The sequence below is a fragment of the Eptatretus burgeri genome, chromosome 8 (assembly GCF_056783735.1).
Source record: "Eptatretus burgeri isolate ZD-2024b chromosome 8, Ebu_testis_v1, whole genome shotgun sequence".
Taxonomy (NCBI): Eukaryota; Metazoa; Chordata; class Myxini; order Myxiniformes; family Myxinidae; genus Eptatretus; species Eptatretus burgeri.
Genome location: NC_140968.1, coordinates 95029893 through 95036038, shown reverse-complemented (window position 1 = coordinate 95036038; position 6146 = coordinate 95029893).

Below are 6146 nucleotides of genomic sequence, written 5' to 3'. Positions count from 1 at the left end.
AAATATCTATTTTGGGGGGTCCACCACCCCCCCTGCCCCCAACTGTGATGTATCGGTAGTTTATATGAGTGCACCGGGGTGTGGTTAAGGGGAGTCATTTGACCCGTCCATGTTCCGATGCGGTGCTGTGCTATGCTGTGCCCGTGTCCTTATTAAACCTATTGTTCCCACATCAGAGTCGTCGTCCCTATTCTTTGAGTACATTACAGTAGCGACGAAGGTGGGATGTCTTCGTGCATCGGCGTTTTGCAAAAATACGCAGTGGGGGTTGATTGGGAAGACTATACCGATCGTCTGAAGCAGTACGTACTTCGTGGCAAACAAAATGGACACCGATGACACAAAGGCGGCGTATGTATGTACCTTTTCAAGGTACATCTATGACATCTATGGGAGTCATAGGATGGACACCGATGACAAAATGGACACCGATGACACAAAGGCGGCGTATGTATGTACCTTTTCAAGGTCGATCTGTGACATCTATGGGCGTCATAGATGGACACCGATGACAAAATGGACACCGATGACACTGAAAGGCGGCGTATGAATGTACCTTTTCAAGCTACATCTGTGACATCTATGGGCGTCATAGATGGACACCGATGACAAAATGGACACCGATGACACAAAGGCGGCATATGTATGTACCTTTTCAAGGTACATCTGTGACATCTATGGGTGTCATAGATGGACACCGATGACAAAATGGACACCGATGACACTGAAAGGTGGCGTATGTATGTTCCTTTTCAAGGTACATCTGTGACATCTATGGGCGTCATAGATGGACACCGATGACAAAATGGACACTGATGACACTGAAAGGCGGCGTGTGTATTTTCCTTTTCAAGGTACATCTGTGACATCTATGGGCGTCATAGATGGACACCGATGACACTGAAAGGCGGCGTATGTATGTACCTTTTCAAGGTGGATCTGTGACATCTATGGGCGTCATAGATGGACACCGATGACAAAATGGACACTGATGACACTGAAAGGTGGCGTGTGTATTTTCCTTTTCAAGGTACATCTGTGACATCTATGGGCGTCATAGATGGACACCGATGACACTGAAAGGCGGCGTATGTATGTACCCTTTCAAGGTGGATCTGTGACATCTATGGGCGTCATAGATGGACACCGATGACAAAATGGACACTGATGACACTGAAAGGTGGCGTGTGTATTTTCCTTTTCAAGGTACATCTGTGACATCTATGGGCGTCATAGATGGACACCGATGACACTGAAAGGCGGCGTATGTATGTACCTTTTCAAGGTGGATCTGTGACATCTATGGGCGTCATAGATGGACACCGATGACAAAATGGACACCGATGACACTGAAAGGCGGCGTATGTATTACTGACCATATGTGGCGCCCCGACGTACAGCCTCATCAAAGATCTTCTTGCCCAGCCAAACCTTTTGACAAGTCATATGAAGAGCTCGTCAATCTCGTGAAAAGACATTATCACCCGAAACCGGATAAAAGTATCTTGAGATATAAATTTTATCCACACCATCGTCAAGATGGTCAGTCAGCAACCAAGTTTGTGGCTGATTTTCACCGACTTGTCAAACATTGTGAGCTTGCAGATAAACTCGAAGAGATGTTTCGTGATGTCTTTATAATAGACATCAATGACGACTCAATTCTGTGGAAACTCCTTGCTGAATCCGATCCCGATTTGGCTAAAGTCATGGAAATAGCCACTGTGTGTAAGCAAACAGCCGAGAGCCTGCGTGTGATCTCTAACAAGTCAAAAGTTATTCAGCAGGACCCATCGGTTAACAAGGTAACCTTTGGTTACAAGCAAAAGTGTTTTAGCAAGCCACCAAATTCACCTCCACCTGACATTTCTGAATCTACCCGGAAGGTTGGGGTAACTTGATGGCGTCGTGGTGGTCATCATCAAGTTTTCCAATGTCGGTTCACAGGGGGAATACATGCTCACAATCACTATGGCTAGTTCAGAAATGGTAAACCAAGGATACCACGCAATACACCAAGTTAGAGGCCTCGCCAACAGCATGTCCCTTCGGCCGTATTGCCTGCCACGCCCAATACTGTTGTGGGGCCAGGTATCGGTGGCGAGCACGACCGCCAAAGGGAGCAGTGGAGTCGGCTTCACCGAACACACAGGAATTTAGTTCGGGACCCTCGGATAAGTCCGAAGGTACGGGTCCCTTACAGGACCATGAATCGCCAATAATTCGACCGCGTGGGGTAGGGTTAATTGCCAAATTTCAATAAACCTAAGTACCCACACGGCAAAGCTACCGGGGAATCCACACCCTGGACAGACCTCGAGCGGGACGAGGCGTTACTGTGCTCGAACCGTGTGTAACCCGAGCGGATGGTCACCAAGGCCTGTCGGTCCAAATGAACAACTTATTGCCTCGCTATTCCTCAACATGCACCGTGCCAAGCCAATGAAAGAAACACAGAAACGAGCTGGAACATTTAACAGGGGATTTATTTATAATAGGCAATAATCGGGAAGGGAGACACAGAGTGGAGTTACAACCGAATAAAAGCAATGCAACCAATGTACAATGAAAAACACTGCTCAACCACGATCACTAGTGTCTCAGACCGCTCCTCGACAACCACAGACCCCGCCGCCCTCGCCACGATCACCGTCTGGCGAACGCTCCTGCCACGAGCACACCGTCTGCAGAACGCTGGTCCAGACAACCACACTCCTCCTGTTGAGGAAGGAGGGGCTTCTTCTCCCCGCCACCCGCCTCTTGATTGGATGGTGGGTTGTCAGGCGACTCGTGGCGGCCTCCCGATTGGCTGGGGCACGCGTGTGGTACTCGCCCTCTACTCATTAGCTGGAGGAAACACTCTCTGCTCCTCCTCTGAGCGGAGCTTGACCCGAGGCGACGAAGGCTCCGCCCATGTCCTCAGCCAAAAACACGTGCGTAATGGCGACTGGTGACTGGGTCGAGTACAGGACGGTGGCGTTGTTGTAGTGGATGTAGTAGTAGTAGTAGTAGTAGTAGTAGTAGTAGTAGCTGTAGTTGTTGTTGGTGGTGTAAAAATCCTAACAATAAAATAATTCACAGTGCACGTATACTAAATCACACATTAAACATAGGACGGGAACCTACCGAGAAACACATACCGATATAACTGATCTATAGGACATGTATGTTGTGTGCAGTAAGCTTCCAGATTCGCAACAATACACCCATGGGTATGGCCCTCCCTACAATTACTGCCACCTCCATTGGGAAGATTCTAACACTGGCTACCATTTATGTAGGCAGGCCACCTAGCCTGGCTTTGAATGCCTCCTCTCCAGCCACATACAATGCAATGCTGTCCTCTCCTGGGACTCCAGGAAGTGGCGCCAGTGGCGGAATAATATCGGAGGGTGGGAGGAGGAGTAATGACTGTCTTGGTCATCATCAAATACTGGCTTACCTGCTGCTCTTACTGTGCTGAGCAACTCATCTGTACAGGATGGGAAGACACTGCGGATGGGAAGATGGGAAGATCAGCTAGACCAGGATGGGACCAGGTACAGGATGGGAAGATCAGCGAGACCAGAAGGGAAGATAATATTGTCGAGTCTGAAAGTTATTAACCCTTTGCAGCTTTTCGCTGCTTCAGGTGATGGTTTCGGAACCTTATTACAGGGGGCTGCCCAGGTCGTCTCTGCTTCCGGTGGTGCAGTTATGACCTTGTGGCTTGCAGCCAGTAGTAACGACTGCTGAACTGTCACAGCGAACGGCTTTATCCACGGTGGTGTCCCCCGCTATCACAGCTGCCCCAGTGTCAGGTGTGACAGTTCAGCAGTTGTTACTAAGCAGCATTGCAGCTGGCAACCATTGGTAAGGAACTAAAGCATATCGAGTAACGTGGTGGAACCCATTGACAAGAATGTCGCTTTCCTCAGCAATGCGGCAGCGCACGTTCTGAGAGTCTGGGTCCAATGGAGATCGTTTGAGTCCCAGGGCTTGGCCGAACTGTGTGAAGACCTTGTGGAGCCCACCACTTGTGTGCAAGAGCAACTGCAAGAAAGGCGACCGGTGGAGAGGAAGATGAGATTGTGGTGGTTACCATCTCTGACCGGCCAACAGCAGATGACACCTGCGTTGGGATAGAATCTGCGGTTGTGGTGGATTTCAAAGCGGCTCATACCAGTACTGGACAGAATCAGGATGGCATGGAGACTGTGTGTTCAGCGAGCACTATGCTTCAGAAGATGGATGACAGCTCAGAAGAGACAGATAAAGGTGTAGATGACTCCAGAGAAGATTCAAACACTATCTACAGAATCCGAAAACTTGTGGGGACACCAAAGCTCGTCTCATCTGGAAGAAGTTTGTCATGGACTTGGGAGAGCTGGATTTGTGTCAGCATGAAAAGGTGTGAAGGTGTGAACCAATAGGTGCTGCAGCACCAAGTTTAACATCCTCATCAACAATGTCCGCTCCTCAAACCTCATCGGTTCACAGGGAGAATACATGCTCAGCTCCACGCCCATAGATGTCAATGGTGTTCAAGGGGGTTCTGGGGAAGTTTATGATATGTATCAGTAGTTTATGATAATGCATACATACATACATACATACATGGGTCCACCATGTTCCGATGCTGTGTGGTGCTGTGCTGTGCTGTGCTGTGCTGTGCTGTGCCCGTGTCCTTATTAAACCTGTTATTCCCATTTCAGAGTCTTCGTCGCCATTCTTTGAGTACATCACACCAACCTGTAATCCCCCTTAATGAGTGCAGATTTGGATGCGGTCGATCCACCTTCGTTAGGTGTCAGATGTGAAGCTTGTGGCCAAGGTTCATCAACATCGTGTGTTTGGTTCGAGCGATAATGACTGAAGTGTTTATGGACTCACTCACTCACTCACTCACACTCACTTACACTCACTCATTCACAAACACTCACTCACACTCACTCATTCACTCACACTCACTCATTCACACACTCACTCACTCATTCACTCACATTCACTCACTCACACTCACTCACTGACTCTCATTCACTCACTCATTCACTCACTCATTCACTCACTCACACTCACTCACTCATTCACACACTCACTCACACTCACTTACACTCACTCATTCACAAACACTCACTCACACTCACTCATTCACTCACACTCACTCATTCACTCACACTCACTCATTCACACACACACACACACACTCACTCACACTCACTCACTCACTCATTCACTCACATTCACTCACTCACACTCACTCACTGACTCTCATTCACTCACTCATTCACTCACTCATTCACTCACTCATTCACTCACTCACACTCACTCACTCATTCACACACTCACTCACACTCACTCATTCACTCACTCACACTCACTCATTCACTCACTCATTCACACACTCACTCACACTCACTCATTCACTCACTCACACACACTCACTCATTCACTCACTCACACACACTCACTCATTCACTCACTCATTCACTCACTCACACTCACACTCACTCATTCACACACTCACTCACACTCACTCACTCACACTCACTCACTTATTCGCTCACACTCAATCGCTCACACTCATTCACTCATACTCACTCACTGACTCACTCATTCACTCACTCACTCACACCCACTCACTCACACTCATTCACTCACATTCACTCACTCATTCACTCACTCACTCACTCATTCACTCACACTCACTCACTCACTGACTCACTCATTCACTCACACTCACTCAATCACTCACTCACATTCACTCACTCACACTCACTCACACCCACTCACACTCATTCACTCACATTCACTCACTCACACTCACTCACTGACTCACTCATTCACTCACTCACTCACTCACACCAATTCACTCACACTCACTCACTCATTCACTCACTCACTCACTCACCAATTCACTCACACTCACTCACTGACTCTCTCACTCACTCACTCACTCACCAATTCACTCACACTCACTCACTGACTCACTCATTCACTCACTCACACCAACTCACTCACTCATTCACTCACTCTCACTCACACACTCATTCACTCACTCACACACACTCATTCACTCACTCATTCACTCACACACACTCATTCACTCATTCTCACTCACTCACTCACTCACACACTCACTCACTCTCTCACACTCACTCACTGAC